This window comes from Pseudorasbora parva, chromosome 24 (genome assembly GCF_024679245.1).
Source record: "Pseudorasbora parva isolate DD20220531a chromosome 24, ASM2467924v1, whole genome shotgun sequence".
NCBI classification, from domain to species: domain Eukaryota; kingdom Metazoa; phylum Chordata; class Actinopteri; order Cypriniformes; family Gobionidae; genus Pseudorasbora; species Pseudorasbora parva.
The window spans coordinates 20,182,677-20,210,261 of NC_090195.1; the positions used below are offsets into that span (position 1 = coordinate 20,182,677).

Sequence of the window (27,585 nt, forward strand, 5' to 3'; positions counted from 1 at the left end):
TCATTGTTCAATGTAAAAAAAAATCATACTTTGTTAGTTTTAATAAAAAAATAATAAAAAAAGGTAATTTATCTGCCATTATTTTCTTTTTGCTGTAGGCCTATCTAAAACATACCGAACCGTACCGAACTGAACCGTGACACCAGTGTATCGTATCGAACCGAACCGTGAATTTTGTGAACCGTTACACCCCTAATATATATATATATATATATATATATATATATATATATATAAAATATTCCATAAGTAATCATCAAATAATGCATCAATAAAAACCAGGCGAATCTCACGAAAATGCATATAAACAATACGAGTGTGCAATGTCATGGAATGTATACGGTAAAACTCATTTTGGCGTGCATATGCTATGCGGTTTTTCGCATGCATATGATACGCACTTTATGGCATATTATACAGACTGTATAATATGATACAGACCCCACCACCCTAATCCTACCCAAGAGTGTGTCATATACATGCCATAAAGTGTGTATCATAAGCACGCGAAAAACAGCGTAGCATAAGCACACCAAAATGAGTGTTGGCATATACTTTCCACAACATTGCACACTCGTACTATTTATACGTGATCGGGTTAATAAAAACACTAAAATTAGTTTAGTCGTCTTTCTGCGCCTGTGTTTTTGTTTCTTGGGTTTCACTGTGGTTTAGTTTTAACTCCATTGTTAGTTCCCTTTCAAAGTGGAACTTTGACGCTGTGTGTTGGGGTTGACGCCTCATTTAGAAAACTTTGCATGGATTTGCGTTAGAAATGATGTAGGGATGAGACATAGGACGTGCGTATGCACAGAAATATTCGGATTTATAAACCATGCACATCATACGCAGTTTTCCCTTAAAGGGTTAGTTCACCTAAAAATTAAAATTATTTCATTAATTACTCACCCTCATGTCGTTGGACACCCGTAAGACCTTTGTTCATCTTTGAAACACAAATTAAGATATTTTTGTTGAAAGCTGGCGGCTGAGAAAGGCTTCAGAAAGGCCTCCATTGGCATTCAGTACACTGTAAAACCTAACAGTGAAATTCACTAAATGAAATAAGTTCATTTTACTTAATGTTACCAAAAAAGTTAATTCAACTTAACAAATATGTGTGATGTTAACTCAAAAATGTATAATTGTAAGCAAACCTCAATCTAAATAAGTTACTAAAACTTTTTAACTCTAATGGTTTAAGTTACAGATATTTATTTAATCTAGTATTTTACATCTATGGCCAATTAAATAACTAAAAGCTGATAAAATAAATAAATAAACAATAGTATATACATTAATCTACCTCATATTAAGCCTACAGTCTTACATTAAGCTCTTTTAAAGTCATTACATTTAGTCATGTCAAAGTATCATCCCAGTGAGTTTCCGAGGTAACAAAAACCGCACCATTTTCCCTCCTTCAGTCCAGTCACAGCAGGACGGCTCGCGCTACAGTCAAGAAAAACAAAAGGTAAGCGTTTCAAACTTATTTATTCATATTTCGCTCATGTTTGAACGTTTTCAGTGTTATTTTCGTACCTCTTTTATGTTTATCCGAAGATTAACCAGCTCAGTAATGTTGTGTGTAAAGTTAGCCAGCAAACAATCTAACATTAGGAGCAAATGCGCTATTGCACCAGTGTTATCAACGGTAATGTACACGTTTGGAGTTAATTATGCTGTTTTACACTGCAGTTTGTCAGCGGGGAATTAAAAAATATATGTTTGTGCTTACAGTCCTACAGATAAACGCTGGCTTTTGAGACAGTTGGCCATCTTTCCATGTCTCTCGTCTCGTGCCACAGTGACGTTAACTAACTTACGTTAAAGCAAAAGGTAACGTTAATGCAAACTCACGCATTCCTTATATTACAACCGTTTTAAATGTATTGTTAATCGAATTCGAGTTTCCTCTATCATATGTGATGCTAGTTAATTTGACTAAAGCAGCTGAAGCTCCGGGGTGAACAAAGTGACTTGAGGAGCATTTTAGATCCTGTTTTGCTAACGTTAGATAAAATTTTAAACTGTTATTTGTTCCTCATGATGTTTTCTCATTTGAAACTCACACTAACACATTGTTGCCATGCTTTTAAATCTTTTCAGAGCAAAGACGAAGGTGCAATGGCAGCAACGTGGCTACAATTCTATGAGTAAGTAAGTTAGAATTAACATTGAACAAATCAATGGAATTTTGTAACGTTACTGTGCAAAATGCAAATGATAACGTTATGAACAGTTACATAATGTTCATACAAATATAAGTTTGTTCTTCAATTTTAAATTTTGAATGAATTGCTATTTTTGCAAACGTAATTATGACCATAAATGTCTTTTAGCACAACTTGTAAGTCTTCTGAAGCAATATGATTTTTTTAAAAGGCTTAAAGTCCAAAGTCCAGTCTGTCTATCATTCAAAGTCATGTTGTATTGCTTCAGGAGAATACTGGTCAAGTCTTGAAAGTTGTTGTTATAGTCGGCTTTCCTAATATAAACAGAAACATTTCGTGTGTTATATTTTCACTGGCAGTTATCCTGAAGTTGCCTTGGGTTTGTAAAGGTGTAAGGTAATTGGCAATGCAAGATTTGCAGTGGTTGAAAGAAGTCTTGTCATGAATCATAAAAAAAACTACGATCCTGGCAGGTCTGTTACTATTTAAAAGGAAGAGTCAGGAGATGTTTTCAAGACACATCGTAGGACACATGTCAAAACGTACTCGGTTACTTTCGTAACCTCGGTTCCCTGAGAGAGAGGAACGAGTATTACGTATGGGGAAAAACTCCTTTTCTCGAGAATGTGAAGCAAAACTTTTAATAAAGGTATCTATGTAAAGCGCAGTGAGCTGCACGGCCATAGCCCAGCGCGAGGAGCGCTCTGATTGGCCGGGCCGCGGCAACTGCAGGAACCTATGGTGAGGCGGCTGAGAGGAACGAACCAATGGGGGGCGTTCCAGAAGCCCACCGAAAAAGGTGCTTATATTTGCATACAGGAGGCTATATAAGACCCTAATTCGCCATAGGTGTCAGGTTTTAAGATCGACTGAAGCGATACCTGAGAAGCATAAACACGGCACGGAACGTAATACTCGTTCCTCTCTCTCAGGGAACCGAGGTTACGAAAGTAACCGAGTACGTTCCCTTTCGAGAGAGGTTCCTCGTATTACGTATGGGAACACAATGTAAAGCGCCGTGTGTGCTGACTGACCCAGTATACCCAAAGCACATGTTATAAACCCCCGAGACACCGACAGAGGCGGCTTATAAGGGGAATGAAGAACCGGAAGAGTCGGTTCGTTTGAACAGCTGATCGGACATAGTCGGATCTTATGATGAATGAATAGTGCTTAAGGACTAATGTGTACAGGCCAAAACGTAAGGCAATCTGTTTGCCAGGGTCAAGATAGAGCCTAGATGGAGAGAAGCCCTGCTTGTAGAGCTGGAACCTCCAACTTGTAGAATCTGATAAAAGTGGACGGAGAGGCCCAGCCTGCCGCCGCACGGATATCTTCCAAAGAAATGTCACACGACCAAGCCCAAGATGAGGCAATGCCTCTAGAGGAGTGGGCTTAAATGCCTGTAGGACAGGTTAGGTCCTAGACCTATATGCTAGTGGGACTGCATCCACTATCCAGTGTGAGAGACTGTTTCATGACAGCACAAACTTTAGTGCGGCCACCGAAGCAATGAAGAGCTGATCCGACTGCCTGAAGGGGGCGGAGCGCTCTAGATACAATCTCAATGCTCTGACTGGGCAGAATAGGTTTGCGTCTTATTCTCTCTGAGACGCGGGTTAAGCAGTGAAAAGACCTGCATACTGAAGGGGTTGATAGCACTTTCAGCATAAAACCATGCCTCGGTTTGAGCACAACCTTGAAGTTGCTGGACCCAAACTCAAGACAGGAAGGGCTCACGGAGAGTGCAGGTAAGCCACCCACTCGGTTAACCGAGGCCACAGCCAGCAGAAAAACGGTTTTGAGTGATATGTGCTTCAAGCTCGTGTTCTGAAGTGGTTAGGAGGGGAAACCCTTCACGGCCTCCAAAACCATGGCGAGGTCCCAAATAGGGACCGAGGTAGGGGCAAGGAGGGCTGAATCTCCTGGCCCCTTTAAGAAAACACACAATAAGATCACTTTTCCCTAGTGAATGTGCCGCGATCGGAGCGTGGCTAGCTGCTATGGCGGAGACACACACCCCGAGTATGGAGGGGGGACGACCCGCGTCCATTAGCTCTTGGAGAAAGCGAGCAGTTCCGCCAGTTCGCATGAGTGTGCGTCGATGTTTCGCGTAGCACATTGGTTAGAAAACCACTGACCACTTCAAAGCAGAGCTGCCAGATAGCAGGGGCTCTAGCTTCCGAAATAGTGTTCATAACTTGTCAGAGAGGTTCCCGGATACCGTTGATGGGCCATACGTGGAGGGCCCACAGCTCGGGATTGGGATGCCAGACCTTCCCTTTCATTGGCAGAATAGGCCATGGGGCTGTGTCTGACAGCTGAAACAGTTTGGAGAACCATGTGCGGTTCTTCCAAAGTGGGGCTATTAAAAAGCACAGGCTTGCAGCTGGATCGCGATCGGAGGGAACATATAGAGGGAGTCTGGGCCAACATGGGCCAGGGCATCCCTGCGTTTGCAGAAAAAAATATTGGGCAGCGTGTGCTGTGCGAGCTGACTCGTTTGCGGGTAAAGGGACCATCCCCCTGGGGACATGGGTCCTCTGGATAACATGTCCGGACCCTGATTCAGAATACCTGGCACGTAAGCCGCCCTTAGGGAGCTCAGATTGTGCTCTGCCCATAAAAGGAGATGCTTAGTCATGCAGTGAAGAGAGTCTGATCTCGGCTGCCCTAGCAATTTTATGTACATTATCAAGACGTGGTGGTTCTTATGCCGTAAGACGCTCGTTGAGTCTTGAGTCTATGACAATGACTGTACTGATAAGCCTGCCCCTCAAAGGCGAATCTCAAGAATGGCCTGTAGTGGGGGTGGGGGGTTATCGTAACGTGAAGTATGCGTTTTTCAGATCTATGAGAAAACCCAATCCCCGGGACGAATGTGCGCGGGGATTTGTTTCACCGTCAGCACCTTGAAACGAGCGTGTCATAAGTGCTTTGTTCAGATGCCTGGAAAATGGGCCTGAGACCGCCACCCATTTTCGGCATGAGGAATTAGCGACAGTAAAAACCTGACTCGCTAGCGTCGGGTGTACTGTTTCCGCCGCTCTCTCCTTTAACAGTCTCAATGCCTCAGCGAGAAGCACGTGACTGACACTGCTTCTTACAGAGGGCTCGACCACGGCTTGAATCGCGGGGTCTGCGAGCAAAACTGTAGCGAGAACCTCGTTTTATATGTTCAACACCCAATATTATATACCAGGAATGGCCTGCCAGGCCTGGGCTCGTAAAGCCAGGGGTTGAATTAGATTCGGGGGCTGGCCGCTTAGTAATAGGGGCCTGTTAGCCGGGTTGCTTGTGCTGTAACACTGCTTGTAACACTGTGGGGATAGTGTTAGTTTTGGCGGTGCAGGCTTTGCAGTGGGCGCGCGCCTCACATTTATATTGTGTGTGCGAGAGTGAACTTTGTGAAAAGTGCTTGGGTGCAGGAGTGCAGACTGTAAAGTGGGCACATTTCCTACATAGAAAGCTCTTTTGTGTGTAGTGTAAACAATGTGCAGTGGCGCACAACCTACGTAGAATACCCACGGTGCAAACCAGTGAGCAAAACCACAGGGGTAAACGCACACAGCATTAGTGTGCAGACGAGCATGTTTAACACAGGCTAGTTGACTGCAATATTTCATCTCCAGTCACTTAACTTAAGGGAACTGGGAGAATGTAAGGAAGTGCGGGTGGTATGTGAGCCATTCCACAATGCCGTTATGTTCTAGTCTAGACTGAAAGCACACATGCAGACAAGCGTGTTTGACCACAGGCTAGTTGACTGCAATAAGGCTAGTTGACTTTATATGGTGTAATCCGGCCGCGGCGGGATTTATTTGTGATTTTGTGAGGCTGAATTAACAGTGCTTATGTAGGGGTGCACACTGTGTAGTGGACACTTTGTCTACAGTGTAAAAACCTTTCCAGCCGCCTGAATAAAGGGGACTGGAAGTGATAGAGTGAAAAAAGGGCTTAGCTTGGCAGCCATTTTCCGACGCCCTTATGCTCTGACAGTGAGCGCGTGCTATGACGTAAGCCGCGCTCTAGTCAGCAACGCGCTGTGGAAGGGGCGCGCGCTATCATGACAAGGCAGCCATTACAACTTCCTTGGCAGTAAGCGCGCGCTGCAGCGACATTGTTCTTGACATACCCAACAGCCCGAGCTCGCTCGTCTAACTTACTCTAGTATTCTCTGTCCGCAGCGCTTCAGCACGGCGGCGGTAGAATGAGCACGGCGAGAGCTTCGGCTCGAGTTTGTTTATTCACTCTAGTATTCTCTGTCCGCGGCGACAGCGCGACTGAACGAGAATTGGAAGCGTGAGGAAAAACTCTGTCCGCGGCGCTTCTAGCACGGCGAGAGCTTCGGCTCGAGTTAGTTTATTCACTCTAGTATTCTCTGTCCGCGGCGATATCGCGACTGAACTAGAGAAGAGGAAGCGTGAGGAAAAACTCTGTCCGCGGCGCTTCTAGCACGGCGAGAGCTTCGGCTCGAGTTAGTTTATTCACTCTAGTATTCTCTGTCCGCGGCGATATCGCGACTGAACTAGAGAAGAGGAAGAGCGAGGAAAAACTCCGTCTGTCCGCGGCGCTTCTTCAGCACGGCGAGAGCTTCGGCTCGAGTTAGTTTATTCACTCTAGTATTCTCTGTCCGCGGCGATAGAGCGACAGAACGAGAATTGGAAGCGTGAGGAAAAACTCTGTCCGCGGCGCTTCTAGCACGGCGAGAGCTTCGGCTCGAGTTAGTTTATTCACTCTAGTATTCTCTGTCCGCGGCGATATCGCGACTGAACTAGAGAAGAGGAAGACTGAGGAAAAACTCCGTCTGTCCGCGGCGCCTCCTCAGCGCGACGGTATAGTGACGAGAGCTTAGGCTCGAGTTCGCCTATTCACTCTAGTATTCTCTGTCCGCGGCTGTAGCGCGACGGAATGAGAGAAGAGTGAGAACAACTCTGTGGCAGCGGCGGAAGAAGAGCCGCGGCGGCGGCAGAGTGAAGAGAGCTTCGGCTTGAGTGTGCTCATGTCCTCTAACATTCTCTCTTTCCGCGGCGCTATTCAGCGCGACGGGACGAGAGCAGAGGGAGAGTGAGAAGAGCTCCGTCTTTCCGCGGCGCTTAACGACGCGGCGGAACGAGAGAGTCCTCGAGTAGAACAAGCCTGTAAGCTCTAGAAGTGGCGTTGCAGCGGCAACACACACACAAACACATATAACACTCAACATAGACACAGTTTAAAGGATATATAACGCCGGATGGCGTAGCTGGAATGGCAGAGAAGGCGGAGAGGGAGTCCGTCGTCCTCAGCTGCAGGTTCCGCTGGTGCCTTTTCAACGGCGGTGCTTCTTCCGGAGACCAGCGAAGGTATCGCTGAAGGAGATAAAATCTGACACCTATGGCGAATTAGGGTCTTATATAGCCTCCTGTATGCAAATATAAGCACCTTTTTCGGCGGGCTTCTGGAACGCCCCCCATTGGTTCGTTCCTCTCAGCCGCCTCACCATAGGTTCCTGCAGTTGCCGCGGCCCGGCCAATCAGAGCGCTCCTCGCGCTGGGCTATGGCCGTGCAGCTCACTGCGCTTTACATAGATACCTTTATTAAAAGTTTTGCTTCACATTCTCGAGAAAAGGAGTTTTTCCCCATACGTAATACGAGGAACCTCTCTCGAAAGGGAACTACATTACATTTATTTAGCAACATGTTAACCTTTCAGCTGCCACCAGCATAAATGCATGGTGTGGTTACAGTGACTGATAGTTGATCATTCAAGTTGTCTTAAATGTATAGTCCACTTGCCAATACAAATTCAGTCATGATTCATAAATTACCAACCCTCATATTGTTCCAAACACATAAGAATTTTATTAATCTGTCCATTGAAAATCTAGTCTTCAAAACGTTTAATTTAGGCTTTCATTAGCATATACATTGAGCACAGCAAAAGCTTATTTGACACATAATAAACCAATCTCAGCTCAAGCTTAAAGGAATCGTTCACCCTGATTTACTCCCCCCCTCAAGTCCTCCTTGGTGTAAATGACATTCTTCTTTCAGACGAATACAATCAGAGTTATATTAATACGTGTCCTGGCTCGTCCAAGCTTTATAATGGCAGTGAATGGCAGCCCCAAAATTTGTAGCCCAAAAAAGTGCATCCATCCATTTTAAAAGTGCTCCACACGGCTCCGGGGGAATAATAAAGGCCTTCTGAATTAAATCGATGGGTTTGTGTAAGAAAAATATCCTCTCGTGATTCAAAACGCTTGTGCAACGCCCGACATCATCGTCACATCATTTATGTTTTTTACGCTGCGTCGCGTCAACGCCGTGGCTGTTATGCTTTTTACGCTATATCGACGTCATCGTTGCGCCGGAAACTAGTTATTTTCTTATTTTATAACGAGTTAAATATGGATATTTTTCTTATATAAACCATCGATTCACTTCGGAAGTACTTATTAACCCTCCAGAGTCATGTGATTACTTTTATAATGAATAGATGCACTTTTTGGCTTCAAATTTTGGACAGCCATTTACTGCCATTATAATGCTTGGATTAACCAGGACATATTAATACCGCTCTGATTATATTATCTGAAAGAAGAACGTAATTTACACCAAGGATGTCTTGCATTATCCATTTAAGATTTGTTAATCAAATCTGTCTTGTTTCAACCTTGTCCTACACCGGATGTGAGCAGGCGCGACAGACAAAAGAGCCCCTAATAGTCCGTTATGTTGTCTACACCGGATGCGGCGTGATGTGAGCGACAAATCTTTGACAGTAAACTGTTGCCTCTTTCTATTTATGACATACTGACATGAAAAACAAATGTTTTGCAATGTGTGCATTATCGCTTTGAATTCAATTCAATTCAATTCGTCATTCAATTCAAGGTCTAGAACATTCGGCTGATACACCCCTGAAAATGTTTTCCCCAATTAAACCTTGCTGACAAACAACTTAACATCTTTACAAAATTGAACTACAGGTTTTAAATAAGCACACAGCCCAATTAAATCAACAATAATCCGTTCCTTATAACAACGTTTTTTTTATTTATGAAAATTTAAATATGGTGTCTGCCCTGACAAGGGTTATTTTTATATGTGGTGACATACAAACTTTTTTCCAATGCATATAGAAAAAGGAGCTTGACCAGGTGCAGAAGCCAACAGTCACCATCCTTACTGTCGAGGAGGAGAGGGAACGTTACCTTTAAAACCCACTGGATGCTTTGATTGTCTTTAAAGATGAGGTGGTGATGTCTGCAAGTCTTCGGTCAGGTGCAATACACTTAGAGTACATTAAAGATCATACAGTGCTTTGCTTTTTTGAGGAAACGTACCTTTTTACATAATTTTTTTTATTTTATATGTTTGTTATTTAAATGTTATGACTTTTTTAAACATGTTTGTGCTGTTTTATTTGGTGAAAAAAGTCTAATATTTTTGTCTAGTTTTATTGTGAACATATGGCATACTGTATTTATGATGTAAATGTTATATTCAATAAATTACTTAAAATACCCTCCTGTTCTGTCTTCATTTTGTACCAATGTTAGCTTGTGCTTAGTCTTATGTAACTTAATCACTTTGAGTTTGATGAACTTAAACATTTGCCGCAATCTGTTTCCTAAAACCATTTTAAGTAACCATGTAGTTGTTAAGACTTAGTTAGATTTGTTACCGAGATTCAAACTGAATTAATAAAATTAACTTAAAATCTTTAAGTTCAGTTTACTCTTTAATATTGATCAACACAACACTAAAATATAAGTTTTAACACTTAAACAACACTAAAATATGAGTTAATTTAACTCAATGTATATGAGTTTTCAGTACTCATACTTAAATGTGTTTTAAAACTTAATTGTTTGAAGCAATCGGTTTCCTCAAATGGTTTGAGTTACCGTAACTTGTTGGGTTTTACAGTGTACATTCCCACTCACAAGACCCATAAAGGCGCTAAAAACATTGATACAAATCCATCTCACTACAGTGGCCGTAAAATCATTTTATGAAGCGAGGAGAATAGTTTTTGTGCGCAAAAAAATCTAAATAATGACTTTATCTGCCAAATTATTGTCTTCCGTGTAGGTCTCGGTCGTGGACTCACGTGATAGCGGCGCTCCTCCTCTTCTGGGTCATGTATCTGAACGGTGGATCTGCGTCATATTCTCGCGCATGCGTCGAGTTCACGTCAATAACTTGGTGGATAAAGTCGTTATTTTGATTTTTGTGCGCACAATAACTATTTCCGTCGCATTGTAAAATTATTGTACAGCCACTGTAGTGAGATGGACTTTGTATCAATGTTTTCAGCGCCTTTATGGGTCTTGTGAGTCCGTAAATAGTCCGTAAAACACCCACAAGTTAATATTCATTGATTGCGAAATCATGGCATACACAGAGAGGAAATAAAAATAAAATACAAACTCACTCAATGTGAAGTAGAAGTTATCGTTGGCGAGGTGGAAAAGAGAAAAATGTTGTTTGGAGTGCACAGTGTGGGCATTACTAATGCCAAAAAGGCACTTGAGTGACAAAAGGTTGCAGAAGCTGTAAATGCTGTAGCCTCAACCAGCACGCTGTAACCGTGGCCGAAATAAAAAAAGAAATGGTCGGACATCAAAGTCAAGACAAAAAAGCGTCTAGCGCTCCATAGCCAGAGTGTGTGTCTTCCACAGGTGGGGGAAGGGGACACCAGAGAGGAGAATTTCTCATTTTCTTTCTGAATGGTTGAGACATATGTCATACATTATTTTATCAAAAATAAAACTAACTAAAGGCATATGCATGAATACAATGATTCCATAGCTGATGAAGACATTTTTACTATGAAAACAACTTTCCCCAGTGGACAATTAATACATTTAATACAATTAGTCTATCTAATTGCATCTATATCTAGACTACGTCTGGGCCAGAGCTTGCGTGAAGGACCGCACATTTTCCCGTCAAGTTTGCTTTTTATAAATACCATTATTGTGTAGAGAGAGCGGCGTACGCCTTCTTTTGTGCGTACGCTACGTTTGTAAATGAGACCCTTGGTGTTTACACTATGGTGAACGCCCTCGGAGTGAGCAATGTCTGAGTGTGTGTAAACACACTCCAATCTATTGGCAGATGACAGTCCATGACATCACATGCAAAGTGCCTGTGCATATAAAAGTTACACGTTTTAGCTTTGTGTTTAAGAGCTGATTGTTTGTAGCGTGTGTCAATTATGAACTAAATTTTCAGGAAGTGTGTTCCTCAGTGTCCTCATTTTATGGCCACAAAGTATACACAAGAATTGTGTTATCTGCCTTAGAGCGTGGCTGCCCCCCCCCCCCCCCCCGGTAGCTCTTTCCAAGGGGTTCAAAGCTTGAACTAACGGAGGAGTTTTTGGAGGGGGGTGTCCATTTCCCAATCTCCTCTTGCCAGTTAAGGAGATCTGCTGGATTGAGAGGCCCAGAGGATATGGAGGGAGTAGGGCATGAAATTACATACCAAGCCGACCTGCTTAGGAACTTGGACCAGGAGCAGGGATTGTCACCTGAGGCAGTAGCTGAACTGTGCCAGACCACAGACTTGGCTATCCGTGCCACCAAGCAGACGGCCGCAGCCATCATCGTTTGCACGGTGGTCACGGAGAGGCACCTGTGTCTTAATCTGTCGGAAATCAAGGGGAAAACTTTTGTTATATTAATGCTTCCCCCTAGAAGTCTTTTCTGGAATGATCCCTGTATAGTAGGGATGACAGTAGAGGTAGATTGCTTAGAATATGGCGTCCCTCTTATTTGTTGCCCACTTAGGCACAGTAATGGAGGCCACTGGAGAGTACCTTTTCTATAGTTAGGGTAAGAGCTGGATAAATGGACTTATGGCTCAGTACAGTACACAGTTTTTGCAGTTTCCATTGTCAGAAGTTGAGAATGGTACCCTAATTCTGAACTGTACCATGCCAAATTTTTTGGCACCATTCCGTTGGGGTACCTATAACGCAGTAGTCTGGTATTAAAGGGTGGAGCTAGACTCACTGGAGAATGTTGATTGGTTGACAGAGAACTGCCACTCAAACGAAGTGTGTCTTCTTCTTCTTGTAACAACCTGAGAAGCAAGAACAAGATCTGCTTGATCACAGTAAAGATTTTTGTTGCATAAGCATTCTGTTGGCGGTGGAAACAGGCCGGATCAGGGTTGATGGTCCCGAATCGTACTGAACTGAACCGTACCGCACCACTCTTATTCCACCCTCCCCAACTACTTATTGGGGTTTTAAGTCTTCAGCGTCCCTTTTAGGGCTGTGAAATATATCGAAGTTATCGAAATAACGCAAATGTACATATTGCAATATGCATATCGCAACGACACACAATATCTGAATGATTTTAATAGGCTACTTCAACATTGTGAAAAGTGTACATTGTAGGTCGACGCATATAGCAGAGAATAGACTGGACACACGACTGTTACTTATGTGACTAGATTGATGTTAAAAAAAAAAGTTATTAAAACAACTCCTTACAGTCTTGCGCTGTCGGCTGTCTGACACACATACCCAAACATGAGGAAAAGAGCCACCGCTCTGAAAGCGTGATCCCTTCAGTTCTGTTTCGTTTCTTGTAGCACACTGAAAACTGTCAACAGATTGTTATGTCAAAATGGCTGTCTTGATGAGTATTCATGTAAACCCAGATGGTTATGCTTTAAGTGAAGGATATCAGTCAGGAAAGAAGCCGAATGTGTGTCAATAGGATCCGTGCATTAGCTCTTAAAGTGACAGGCAGCTAATACAGTAAACCTGCCGCTGTCTGTCAAACAACAGAAGAGAAAATCACTCAGTGTTGTTGGCTGAATAATCTTTGTAGATTTATTATGTATCAGTTTATATTTTATTCATACGAAGACAACTGTTTTTAGTTCTTATTTTTAATAAAGATAAATTAAAATAACCAAAATAAACATCCACCCCTAGTTCAGGTGTCTTTGTTTACCTGGATGTTCTTGATGTTAAATTTTAGGTTGATATAACTATATATTACTTAGTCAAGCAATGGGTTTTTGGTATTTAAATATTTGCATTACATGTTCTGTTTGTTTGCATTGATGTAAAAAGTATATTGTCAGATTTATGACATTTATTTTTGCTAAAACACTGCTGGTCCCTTTCAGAAATTGTAGCAATGCTTTCTTTTACCAGCAAGAACGTGAAACACATAAATTGTCTCATTCTCAGTTTTTAAATACTTTAAAAAATATATATAATTTAAATGGATTATACACACTAAAAGCAATATCGTAACGCATATCGCATTATTTAACAAGATATCGCATATCACATTTTTCCTCAATATCGCACAGCCCTATTCCCTTTGATTCCTTTGGGGTACAAAACCTGGTGAATGAGTTTCAGGGCAGGTTAAAAAAAAAATAACAATATGCCCCATTTCTCTTGTTTGTCTCCCTCTGTTTATAGATCTATTCAGGGGGGACATTGCTGCCTTTTGGGTGATGGCATTCTGAGAATTGTAGCCTGTCCTTCTTACTAACTACCAAAGTCAGAGAAGTTTGCAGGCTCCCTTCTGGCTTCCCCCGATAAAACGCTCATGCCAAGCGCTTCAAGCTTTGAAAGGGAACGTCTTAGGTTGTGTATGCCCCAAGAAGAGGAACGGGGAACTGCATCTCGTTGCCATACTTCAGGGCATGTCTACAAATCTCCTTTAGACAAAAGAGTTGATAACGTGTCAATCCGGCACGCTTTACACATGCTCAGTCGGGGTTGCAAGTCGACTTGGCTTGAAAACAACGAATTTTGTTCACAAATTTTAGCCTCTCATTGCAAATTGTAGCATGTTGCAAAGTAGTCCCATCTCTTGTGTTTTTATTAATGATGCCACAAGTCACATAACTATAGACTGACAAAACTGAGATTATAAAAAATTGATAAATAAAAAAATGATTGAAAATGTGTTTTCATACTTTCTGTTTTTTTTTCTGTTATTTGACGGTTATCGTCATTGATTTGCTGTGGTTGATGTAGATATTTCTCCTGCATGACTTCTTTACTAAAGTGATTTGCTTACCACAAGAGACGTGACAACAACTTGGTTTGCATTTATTTCTAGCATTTTAATTTAGAGTTAGATTTATTTTATTATTTGAAATATAAATAATTTCTGCAGTCCTACAGCAGGAGGTTTGCTGAGGCCCCCTGGTTGAGAATGTCTAAAAAAAAGGTGCTAACTTTCTTGGTATCACTTACATTTAAAAAATAAACACGGTCAAGTTACTTCATTGAATACAATACTTACTGTAGTTTATTATTTATACACTGCAAAAAACTGACTATCAATAAAAAATAACCACTATTTCTTCACTGAGTACTTACTGTTTGCATGACTTTGAAATGTAATGACGCCAGTCTATTGCACGCAGAATTGAACACCAAAATAAACATTTGATTAAACATTCAGGGACACGCACTCTGTGTAATTAAACTGTATTAGGTTAATTACCTCTCCCTCGACAGTCTAATTAGGTAGACCGAGCTTGATATCCCTTCAGGTGTGGGTTACACAATTAGGTGTACTCTTACAATTATGGCAAGTACACAGAGAGGTGAGTCGTAAAGACTATAATCCTCTGAAACCGACCTTGTGGGGAAATTTTCTAGAAACCTCCTCCAGTCGCATGATGTCCTCAAAGAGACACTCGCTGCTGGCAATTTCTAATAGTGTCCCCCTTTCAAATCTTGTCCATCATCTGAATGCTGATATGAAGGTTATCTCACAATAAGAACCAAACATCCTGTTTTTGTGCGATTTTTTGTCAGTATTGACCAAGCCTGGATGCCAGCTGAATTTAGCCCCGCCCACAACATTTGAGGTCGGGAAGTTCTGTCTGGTCTTAATCCGTTGTGGAGCAACTATGCTCGAACCAGAGCTGTTCAGACCAATCAAATTGTCAGGGCGGGCTTTATACGATGATGGACAGATGATCAACAGTAACATAATCATCCACGTCACCAAAGTGCGCTTGGGTTGAATTAGTTTACTAAACGGAGAACTGTTCGTATATGCATTCACCTTTACTATTTCTCTCAAAAATGATGATCGTGTTGGTAAGTATTCCGTGTATCCTTAAAATCTGTTTACAACACCAGCAAAGATCATTACACTCATCATCTTCTTCTACTTCTTCCAGCGTGTGTGCAGTTGAGTTATTTGGCGTCGCTCAACATACGTCACTTACTCCATTGCTCTGATTGGTTGTAGGTCTATTCAATTGAGTGCAGAGGCATTTTGCCCCATAATCCCAGCCCAATGGAGCACTATCAGACATATTCTGACTACAATCTGATTATGTGGACGTCAGGCTAATGTTGACCTATCATAGTGTTCAACTCGAGCTCTAGTTCTAGCTCACACTGGAATTTTTCCACCTCAGTCCTACTTAAAGAAATGGGGGAAGTTTAAAACATTAAAAACCAGGACTTGCATGTGACCATGGGGTCTTCTGACACCCATTGCAGCTGAAGGATAAGATCAAACAGGCCAGAAACAGGTATCATTACATGTGTTGTCAAGGCCATTGATACGCGTCTGTAAGCATGAGCAGCCTTCTAGCGCACATAATCAATATTAATGAGGTAAACATTCTGCTGAATCATTTTAAATGTATTAATGAGATAAGTATTCTGCTGGTTTATTTTAAACAGCTTAACTAATTCTTGCAATTCACTTGGCTACAAGGTATCATTAAAGTTTAATGATGCTTGTTGCAAACAAAGTTAACTGAAAAGACTTGTTAAAGGTAAAGTGTGTATTTTTTTCTACATTAAATATATTGTCCTGTGATTAATGTGCAAAGACAAACACAATTAATATGTAAAGACAAACATTATCAGCTTAAAAGTTTGGGGTTAGGACACTTTTTTTTTTTAAATGCTTGTAAGAAGTGAAAACTTCTAATTCTCATTAAGGCTGCAATTATTTGACACAAATAAAATAAAAAATCAAGTAAAGATTTAAATCTGCCATTTAAACTGTAATTTGTTCCTGTGGTGCAACGCTGAATTTTCTGCATAACCACTCCAGTCTTTAGTGTCACATGATCCTTCAAAAATCATTCTATTATTCTGATTTGGTGAAAAACATTTCTAATTATTATTAGTTAAAACAGTTGTGCTGGTTAATATTTTTGTGGAAACTGGTTGGGGATTTTTTTTTTTTTTCAAGATTATTTAATGAATAGAAAGTTCAAAAGGACAGCATTAATTTGAAACCGAACATTTCTGTTGCCATGTAAAAGTCTCCACTCTAACATTTGATCAATGTAATGCATCCTTGCTGAATAAAAGAAGACATTCCTCCATTGAAAAAAAAATTATTACATTTTAATAATAAGTAATGCACAGTAAATTCAAAGGCAATAGTCTTTTGTAAGTTGAATAATGACAATTGTGAAAGGCAACCCAATATAAATGATACTTGGGATGAAAAAATATAAAAATTATTGCTGCTAACAATGTGTCACAGCTTTCTTGAATAATAAATTCTTGAATAATAAATCCATCTGTCTGATATTTCCTAATCGCCTGCATCCCTGGGTACATGGGTGATCTGTATTCTTTAGTTTAGTTCAGTTTCCTTTGTTTTCAGTACCTTGGTTTTTCATTGTTTGATTATCGTTTGCGCCTGATGTTCATTTGTTTTTTTTGTTTGGTGTGTGTAGAGGGTATGCATCGCTGTTAGCCTGACAAGCCAGACCCACATCAAGATGTTTGGTCTGGAAACTCACCATTGACAGCTCAATCCAAGGGGTGGGATAAACGGTTGTCTTTCAAACTCCCTCTGCACGCGATAGGATAGCGCTACACCAACCAGAGCAACGCAGTTAAAACAGAGCTTGTTGATAGATTAAACATTCACCGTATCCAGTCGGCTAAACTCCGAACACATCTTCCTTTTTAAGAATGACTTCAGTGCCGTTCTTTGTTCTTTTCTCAGAGAAAAGCGTAACTCCAAGTCTTCCAGAATCGCAGTCAAAGCTGATTCAAAAGACCGCCGCCGTTCGCCAGTTTCTGTGTTTACTAGAAGCACGCAAACGCAACTCGGCCGTCGTCATTATGGCCCCGCTAATACAGTGTATACTTTTTTCTTGATCTACCCCAAAAGAATGGAAGTGAAATGTGAACACATGCCCCAGGTGTGGAACATTGTAACATGTGAGGGGCACAATGTAACACGACCAACTGACAGCTTAAAATGCTATCTGATATAATCAAAAGAATTATTCAAAACAAACTAAAATATATGGCTTTTTTTATCAATATAAAAAACACATTTTTGAGTTTGACCACAAACATACCTTAACACACAGCTATACAGCATCGTTTAAAAAAATAATAATAAAGACTCTCAGTCTTTTCACATTTTTCTCATGGTTTCACAATACAATTCATAGAACATAATAGCATATTTCTAATAGGGGCACAATGCAACGCAGTGTTAAGCCCGTTTCACACAACTGCAGTGTGTATGCGGTGCATATTTTTTCCCATACCCATGTTAACGAATTACAGCTTTCACACTGCACGCGGATACGGTCCATCAGTCCGTTCCAGGTGCGGTGCATCTGCAGCAATGCGGCGATCGTTTCCGTACCGAGTCTATTTTTTGCTGTGCTGCACTGCCATATTAAAGTGACAGAACATTGTTTGCATTAAAATAAACATGTAACCTATACTGATGCGAAAAGTATCTAGTAATTTCACCTAGATTTAAAATATATATATATTTTATATAAAATCCATGTGTTGACTTTGAAACAAGAGTAGCCTATAGGCAACACATGGATTTTTTTCTCGGGTAAAGCAAGGAAAAGACACCTTACCTGGCATTTAGGTAAAAATGTGCCATAATGGATTCCACTCGTCCTTTCTTGGAGGTGGAAAACAAAGTTATTTATGACCTGCAGGATTTCTTTTAAAATGGTTTAAAAATGAAAGAAAAGACGAGAGTCGGCTGCTAGAATAGCCTATTGTAAGTTTCTAATTTAAATTGTTTGTGATGTTTAAATGTTTTACCACTTGTGTGAGCTAAATCTTAAGTATAGCCTAAGTACAAGGCTAGGCTATATAAATATGAATTAATGAAATTAATAAAATGTAGTAGGCCTACGTTAAAACCTGACATCTAAGAGTAAACCAAGACAATTGCAATTATGACGAGATGTTCAGTAACAACTTTTGGATTTTAAATAAAATAAAAAAATGAATAAATGCTGTGTTTGTGGTATGCAACAGCGGATCAGTTGCGGACTGCAAACGCAGCATATGTGAAAACACAACTGGGCGTGCGGCTCCTGCGACGCATACACAACGCAACACGCACCGCATACACACTGCAGACGGAGTATGCGTGAAACGGGCGTTACAACACACTACACCTCCACGACTAGGATTTAACCCTGGCTCGTGTCTTCTGCTGGTTAGATCAGCTTTAAAGAACCATCTCAACTGTTAAATAACAGATATAAGTTTAAAATAATATCAGATTTGTTTCATTTTAAATAAACACAAAAAAAAAAACAGAGATGACAAATGAATGGAAGTAAAACATTTACTTTTGCTATGGTTAAATAACTGTTCAGTGAAACACATTTTGATGCAATTTTTTTCTCTATACAGTGTTAACAGATATATTGTCAAATTTGACTGATTTTTAAGACTTTTAAGACTGTATTATAACTATAGCTTTCATCCTATTAGCCATCAATAGCACATAGTGAACATGCCGTGTGCGAAATATAAAATGCAATTGCTTCGCTCTTCTTCACTAACCCAGTGTAATTTAAATGGTTTTAATAATCCAACAAAATTAAACATTAAACACTATTAAACAATATAAAGTCTCCCCCTTTTCTCATTTTGCCCAAAACACAAATAAACATTCAACATTTTTACTCTACTCTGCAAGTCCCATATTGGGAACTACAGTTTCAGCAAAAAAAAAAAAAAAAAAACATTTTTTGAGTACTTAATTGGTTCACATTCACCCCAAATGACTGAACATTTTAGAGAATTACATTAATCAAAAGCAAAGATATCCTGTTTAGAAGAGAAACACAATTTTGTCGCATAAATCGCAAATAATATGTTTAAGTAAATTGGACAAGATGTGTTTTCCAGTTTTTTTCGGTGTTCATCTTTTTCTTCATATTCTTCATCACTTCTTTCTGTCTGTGCAACTCTTAGCTAACAGTAGACTGGCCCTAAGATGGATCATGCTAGCCTGGATGCCAGCTGAACTTAGCCCCGCCCACAACATTTTTAGGTCGGGCAATTCGGTCTGGCCTTGCTCCATAGAGGAGTAATTATCCCCGAACAGAAACTGTTCGGACCAATGAAATCATCAGGGCGGGCTTTAGACGATGACGGACAGATGATCAACAGTAACGTAATCATGCACGTCATCAAAGGCTCTTGGATTATATTTTTTCGAATCCTAAACAGAGAGCTTGTTTATATATGCATTCACATCACAATTTCTCTCAGAAATGATGATCATGTTGGGTAAGTATTCTGTGTATCATTAAATGATTTTATTTTTTTACAACACAGGCAAAGATCGTGTATTCCAGCCTGATTTCAGCGCACTTGCAGACAGGGTTGCCAAGTTTTTACAATAAAACCCGCCAACTACTAGCCCTAAACAATAGCTTCTCGGGGGGTTCTCTGGGGGAAAAATGGCGTTTGGGGGGTAAAATGTGTGTTATTTTGGAAAGGTTATCTGCTAAAATTCGCACTCATGGGTCTATATATCACATAATAGTCGCTTCAACCCGCGGACATAGAAAACAATCCGCGGGGAAAAAAACGCGGACATGGCAACACAGTGCAGTTGAACTTTGTTGACATTTGACAATGCGTTGCTTCGTTGCTCTGATTGGTTGTAGGTCTATCCAATTGATGTCTTTCCTGGTTCGGTTGAAACACACCTCTCATAATCACAGCCCAATGGAGCAGTTTCAGACTCATATTTTGACTAGAATTGAGTATGACCACGTCAGGCTAGGATCATGCTATTAATATTATTATAGCTTTATATTTTGTAATGGACTACTTTGCTCTCACTAAGCTTTAAGGAATATACAGATACAATTATTTCAACTTACAGTTTTTCTCAATTGTTTACACACAAATACTGGTCCTTGAGACACAATGACCACAACATGTACCTCATGCACCAACCCCCTGAACCAATTCGGCTAAACTATAAGCACAATTCCTGCTTTACACTTAAATTGCAGTTCTAAAACACACTTTTTTTTTTCTCGAAACACTACACAGAATGATCTGCATTTGGCAGAGCTTTAGCATAAAATGGCAACAGGTGAGCCCAGTTTTGTTTTGTTTTTGTTTTTTACTGTAACAGTAAATTCTTCTGTTATTTTGTATTTAGACCACTGTATGTGTGTAACTTTGTGTTGGGGTGTACACTGTATACATTGTTTTTGTGGGAAAAATAAAATATATTTGTTACCATGTTATTTGTGTGTTCTAAGTAAAACAATATTCTCAAATATTTTACAACTCACTTATGTATGTACTGTCTGTAGTAAGTCTAACACTGAACAAAAAAAAAAAAAAAGACCTAAGTCATTATGATGAATGTAGAAGTGTTTTCCATTCATCATAGTGTTTTACATTGAGCACATTAGTGTTTAACTGGTTCTATAAATATCTAATTATTTGATGGTTTGTGTGTGTCATTTAAAAACAAAATACCATTTTGAGAAGAAATAGCATTGTTTTGAATGTAAAGTTTCATTTTGCAGGAGAATTGAGGGGTTTTGCCAAATTTGTGAAAAATGTTAACCCTTGTAGCAGGGCTTGGGGAAAAAGGAGAGCAAACACGCAAGTTATTCAACCCAGTGGGTGTGTTTATTTCTGGTGAAACAGTGGTGATGAATAAAGGGTTAGTGCTCTTGTGCTTCTGGTGTGAGCAGAGGTGGACAGTACTTCAGTACACATTTTGAGTATCTGTACTTGGTTATTATTTTTTTCTGGAAACGTATTACTTTAACTAGCCTGGGAAAACCCAGACAACTTCCAGCAAATTTAGATTTGCTCAGCAAGTAGCTTGGCAAAAGAGCCCATTCAAACCCATTTCTAATTTGTCGAAATCGCGGCACCAATCAGAAACATTGGGGTGGGCTTTACACGATGATGACAGCGCAGCAACGGTGAAGAAGATCTCACACACCTGACGCAAAGCTCAGCACCGCGTCTCAGGTATCTCACACCTAGGGCTGGGTATTGTTCAAAATCTTGCGATCGTGGGCCAATTTCAAAACCTAAGTTTAACTTTTTTCGATACCATATGCAACCAACTAGCAGCCCAAGCAAACATACATAAACTTAGTTACACTCGCACTTGAACACAGTTTTTCAACTGCTTACACACGTTTTTAAAATTATGTCTCCTTTTTTCAAAACTCTTCACACAATTCCCAAAACTGCACACACAAAATGCAAATTGACTCACATCTTTAAAATGTAACTGCATTCAAAATGCCATAAACACATGTCAGAAGGAAGCATTGCCATCAAAAGACAAACACTTCTTTCATAATAGTTCATTTTTGGATATACCATGTAAACACTGTTGTTCTAAATCTAAAACTCTTTGGTCTTTCATAGGCTTATGTCTACATTTCAATACAATGTTCTATAGTGAAAGTCATCTGCTGAGAGGGGTTAAATGTACAGTGTGAACCAATGTAGAAACAGAAATTCGCGAGTTCACACTTAAAAGTCAGATAGAATAAATGGAATGCGTATTTGGGATGCTGTCCGAGCAGAGGGCTCCAAGCTCTGTATTTGGCCCGAACCCAGAGTACTCCCCCTGTACCTCTGGTTAGGAAAGTTAAAGGGTTACTTCAGTGATTAGCATATGGCTTTGTGTCAGCAGAAACCCTGGAGTATATTCAAATGATTGTGCTTCCCCCCTCATATCCCCTTGAGACAAGAGATGTATGCATTTTATTTCTGGAAAAATTCCTCCGATGATGCAAATATCGTCAATTTGCGTCAGAGGAATTTTTGGCCAAACGCTAAAGACTACAGCCAGAAGAGGGAGCTATTTCCACATGTTTTCAACCCACACATGGGGGATTGGAGATCGCACTCACAGGCATTCATGGAAACTGAGCTATGCTGAGCAATGTAAGTGTTTTAACTTCTCAAATGAATTTCTATGAAAGTTAAACTTCAAAAGGCATGAACTGAAAATGTGCCAGACTGAACACACGTTGTGAAAGTATATGCCGTGAGCGCAGTCGTGATTACCTCAGCTCTCATCAAGAGAGCTCATCAGCTCATTCATGATGTTAAATGTAATCTGACTCCTGCAGCGTTAGTGCTGTGACACTCGCGCGGCGACTCTCCTTATATTGAACAGACACGTTCAGTATTTAATTGTAGTGTCTTCTCCAACCCAGTCACAGTAATCCAGTAGCGGTGGCTTTGGGAATGGCCTCACAGGGCAGTGAAGCATTCTGGTAATTGTTGTCTTTCATCCCCATGAGACAAAAATACCTTTTCTGTCTTTTCTCAGTCTAGAAAGCACCAAAAATAATTTCACATTTCTATTACATTAATGACCCAGTTTAAATACAGATTCATCTTTCAAGCGCTTAAGTACTCCTTTAACCAGGTGCGTGTGAGGTAGACAGGGTGGTGGAGGGATTCTGCAAACTTTGTCAAGGAACCTTAGAGAGTTGACTGGATATTTATGTGATCCTCCACTTGAGCTGATTGGTAGACATGTTGATTACTGATTGCTGACAGCTGGTTGAAATGACATCATGATTGGGTAGATCATTTGAATGTGCTCCTCTCGAACTTAGATTTTTTAAGAAACGTCATATATTGAGTAGGCCAAGCATTTTTGTTGTATACAGTAGCATACAACAAAACCATAAACATATGAAACCCAAAAGTATATAATTTAGAATACAGTAAAGAACAGTTTCTTTAGAGGAGTAATGTGAGGAGCTGATAAATTAGTGTGGCATTTTGTGTGTTGTTTTGAAAAAAATTGTTTTATGAAATTGAAAACTGAATTGGAGGCAGACAATTTGTGTAAGGTTTTGCAGATTTTATGTGTGGTTCTGGTGTTTGAGTGTCAGGTTTCAGAAATTGTGTGACAAGTAATGACTTTGTGTGCAAGCAGTTGAAAAAAATGTCGCAGGTTATGAATATAACCCATGTTTCCTGAGAGGGAACGAGACACTGCGTCATCGTAGATGACACTTCGGGGAACGCCCCTAGCGTGATGCCACTGAAGCTTAAATGAAAAAAGGCCAATCCTGATTGGTGTTGCATCATGACGTAGCAAGTGACGGCATACCCGGAAGGTACGAAAGGACGCTGGCACAAGCAGAGTTAGCTTGATGCGATGAAGCGAGCGCTCTAACGATAGGCGTAGCTACGAGACTGCATCACCGTAGATGACACTTCAAGGAACGAGTACCCACTATGCCACGCCCATCGTAACCCCCTGGTGTGAAGCCAATTCTGGGCACACTCAGGAGGCGAGCACTCTAGCGCCTGGCAGCGCCGGGAGCTGCAGACTATAATGCCTAATGAATGTGTGAGGAGTGGCCCACCCGGCCGCTTCGCAGACTTCCTGCAAAGATGCTCCCGGTAGAATGAGCCCTCACGGCTGGGTGAAGGTGAAGGCAGATTGCGCACCTGATAGGCTGTGGCTATTGCCTGGACAATCCAGTTACTGATAGTCTGTTTTGCCGCAGGCAGCCCTTTCTTGGGTGGACCAAAACACACCAACAGCTGGTCTGACTTCCTCCACTGGGCAGACTTCTCCAAGTAAATCCTCAATGCCCGCACCAGGCAGAGGAGGTGAAGTCTGCCCTCTTCTGCCGTCACATGAAGCGGGGGATGGAATGCCTGGAGAACCACCAACCGTACCGTGTTAGCTAGTACATTGGGTACATAACCCGGGGTTGGAGGCAAGATGGCCTTAACTCCTCCTGGGGCTGCCAATGCCTAGAGGTCCCCCACTCTCCTCAGAGAAGTGATGGCAAGGAGAAAGACCACCTTAAGCATTAGGTTCTTGGCCTCAGCCAGCTCCAGCGGCTCGAAGGGGGCCTCAGCCAACCCCTTGAGCACTACTGCTAGGTCCCAGGTCAGAGAATGAGCCACAGGCCTCATCCTCCGCGCCCCTTGAAGGAACCGTACAACCAAATGGTGCCTTCCCAGTGGTCCCTCACCTATAGGTGTGTGGAAAGCCCCAATGGCAGCCACATACACCTTAAGTGTGGACGGGGTAAGCTCGGCGGAGAAACGATCTTGGAGAAACTCCAGCACTGAAGCTACTGCGCAGTTAACTGGGTTCATCTTACATTCTCTACACCAAGTGGAAAACACATTCCACTTAGTTGTACAGCCTCCTGGTGGAAGGAGCTCTGGAGCTAAGCAGGGTCTCAACGACACCTGCTGATACACCCTCCTCTATGAGCTGTGACCCCTCAGGGCCAGACCCATACACTGCATGAAAAGTGGGATTTTCGTCCCCGTAAACGGCCGGAAATCTCCCCGATTTTCGACAATTAACGTCAGTTTACAGCCTGTGAACGTCGCGTTCGTCTGTGCCACATATTGACGGAAACGAACCATGACGTATGTGGAGCTTGCGGAGGCATGCTGGCGCCGGCGCTAATGGCTCTAATTAGCATATGAATAGCAGCTCTGGGCGGCGCCTTGCCGGAATGGCTTGAATTTCCTCACTCATTGGTTGAAACTACTACTTTGAAACAAGAAATATCATTCGTGATTGGTTGGCAGATCTGTTACTATTGGTCAACCTGGGTAATAAATTAATAAATTTAAACCCCCAAATTATAATAATTTTACACACATAGGCCTATATATAAAATTATGATTTGCATATTTTTTAATTGCATATATTCATATTCATGTGATATGCTATTATGTTTTATATTCATGTCATTGTTATCCTATGGACTACGCTATTATAACCATCAAGGACATTCATTTATTGAGGAAAGGAAACTATGCCAGGGACGTGCAGTTTATTCAAAGAAAGAATTTTATTAGAACAAACACAAACACACAACCAAATGCAAAACGTTTGAGATCTGCCCACACAACAATAGGAAGCTCACGAGAAGCCCAAAATCCTACAGCACCATGAAGTCTCTGTTTTCCGCTTCAGAGCTGCAGGTAACTAGCGCCATTCTGTCTGATTTCAGTCCATTTTTCAGACGTCTGTCGTGCGTTGCCCTGTACTTTGGAATCGCCTCTAATCTCGATTGCAGCGTGGCACAGAGCTCGGCGAGCTCCTGGCTGGTCAAACAGTCCATCCAGACACCGCGCCAACGATGCCGTCTTCCTCATCAGACATCAGGTCTATGGTAGCGCACTTCCAAAGGCCCACCTCATCCTCAGCTAACACACTCTTTCTTGCTTGTAGCAGCTGTAAAAACAAACAATAAAGACAATCAGTATTGCGATGTGCTGCGTAAAATGCACCTGAAAAATAGTCACACTGACCAAAAACGGATCTAATCTAATAAATCTTACCCTCTTTCTTCTCAATCGACTCCGAGCTGAACTCTTCACAGCTTCTGCGTGCGATGCAAGAACTGGATGTTTGTACCTGAAGCTCCTGCGTACTGTCTCTATGTCTTACATGCAGCTGGAAAACAATTAAATGAGTGTTATGACAAATTTGTGAAGACGGCGTACTGCTTCCTGTAAAATGACCAGAAAAAGAAAACACTTTTATAAAGCAACTTACATTTGTTCTTTTACAAGGCTAATTTCAGCTTGTGCTACTTAAAAACCTTTGCTTTAGGTAACTTTAGCTTAGATAACAGTCTTACCGCAATCTTAGGACTGGTCTTCTCTTAGGCACTCGTCTTCTCTTCTTAAAGTTAGTATCTTCCACACAGTTTTTCGACTCCAAAGCAAGCAACCTATCATCTATGGACAGCAACCTGGAGATTACTAAAGTGAACTGCTCGTTAAAATCGGCAGCAAACTGAGCAAGCTGACGAGATAGCCCAATGATTGCATTCAGCTGTTTCTTCCCGCCGGTGTTACGGATCAACTGGGGATCATGTTATCTGGGGACGGGCGCGTGCACGCAGCTAGTTTTACCTGGATTTACAGCAGATGTTAGACGAGGACAGATTCGTCACAGCGGATTTTCCACTGAACAGATTTAAAACGCTTTCCACATTATAGGTAAATGTTTGCATAATATCAGGCTCTGTGTTTTCCTCTGTCGCTGCTTTGCTGTGTGTTTCAAACGCAGTTTAAGGGAATTTTTAATGTGGTTTCATTTCACAACACAGACCACGCCCACATTTTGTTACATTCTTTTCGATGAAAGTCGTATCCAATGACAATTACATTCAATAAATTACATTGTGTCGTATTAGTATCGGAATTTTTATTATTTTATTTTTAATAACTATTGTTTTTGTAATTTGCTTAGGGTATTTTTTAAATTGAGTAATTTTAGTTAGGATAATATATATATATATATATATATATATTTATCCTAACTAAAATAACTCATAGCCTGTCATATTACCTTTCTCATATTAGCCTATTATATTCTATTATAATCTATTATATTGCCCACCCCTTGCCCACCTGCACATCCCAGCTGATATACAAGATTTGGGGGGTCATTCTGCATTTGAAAGTTTGAAAGGGTTTTAAATCTTCTAAATAAAGTAAAATGATTCAAAATCAAGTAATTTATATATGCCAAAGTCAACTTTAAACATATACAATGTAATTTCCAAACAGCAAAATTGTGGCCAGTGAAAATGCTGAGTGGCTAGTAACTTTGGAAAACCACTAGCCACGGTGGCCGGTGAGCAAAAAAGTTAATGTCAACCCCTGTATATATATATATATATATATATATATATATATATATATATATATATATATATATATATATATATATATATATATATATATATATATATATATATATATATATATATATATATATATATATATACACACACGTGTATATATATATATATATGTAGTGCCGTTAAAATTAATTTGCGTTAACACGTTAATTTTGACAGGCAATGATATATGATATATAAAGTTTGCTGATGTATGACGCCGCTTATTAGCAGGAGACCGCAATGATTGGTCAAAGTTGCAGTGATTGGTCAAAATTGCGAGTCGCACTGAATTCACGGGGACTGATTGCTAATGACACACAATAAATAATCTAGAATACTTTCATCAAATATATAAATTCAAGCGTAAGTTTAAGATTTTACAATTAGGCTATACTGAGCCTGATCTATCTAAGAGATTTTCTTAGAAGGAAGTTAATACCTTTTAGAAAAATGTCACATG

The 27,585-nt window shown here is 40.7% G+C and overlaps 2 long non-coding RNA genes across 2 annotated transcripts; one reads left to right on the forward strand and one right to left on the reverse strand.

The window, feature by feature from the left end:
• Nucleotides 1-1,180: 1,180 nt before the first annotated feature.
• On the forward strand, nucleotides 1,181-9,353 carry LOC137064176 (uncharacterized). Its single transcript, XR_010901518.1, has 3 exons — nucleotides 1,181-1,839; nucleotides 2,110-2,156; nucleotides 9,299-9,353. It is a non-coding gene; the product is annotated as an uncharacterized lncRNA (long non-coding RNA).
• Nucleotides 9,354-25,414: 16,061 nt separating this feature from the next.
• On the reverse strand, nucleotides 25,415-26,420 carry LOC137064175 (uncharacterized). Its single transcript, XR_010901517.1, has 3 exons — nucleotides 26,073-26,420; nucleotides 25,771-25,885; nucleotides 25,415-25,663 (listed from the first exon to the last, which is right to left on the reverse strand). It is a non-coding gene; the product is annotated as an uncharacterized lncRNA (long non-coding RNA).
• Nucleotides 26,421-27,585: the final 1,165 nt, after the last annotated feature.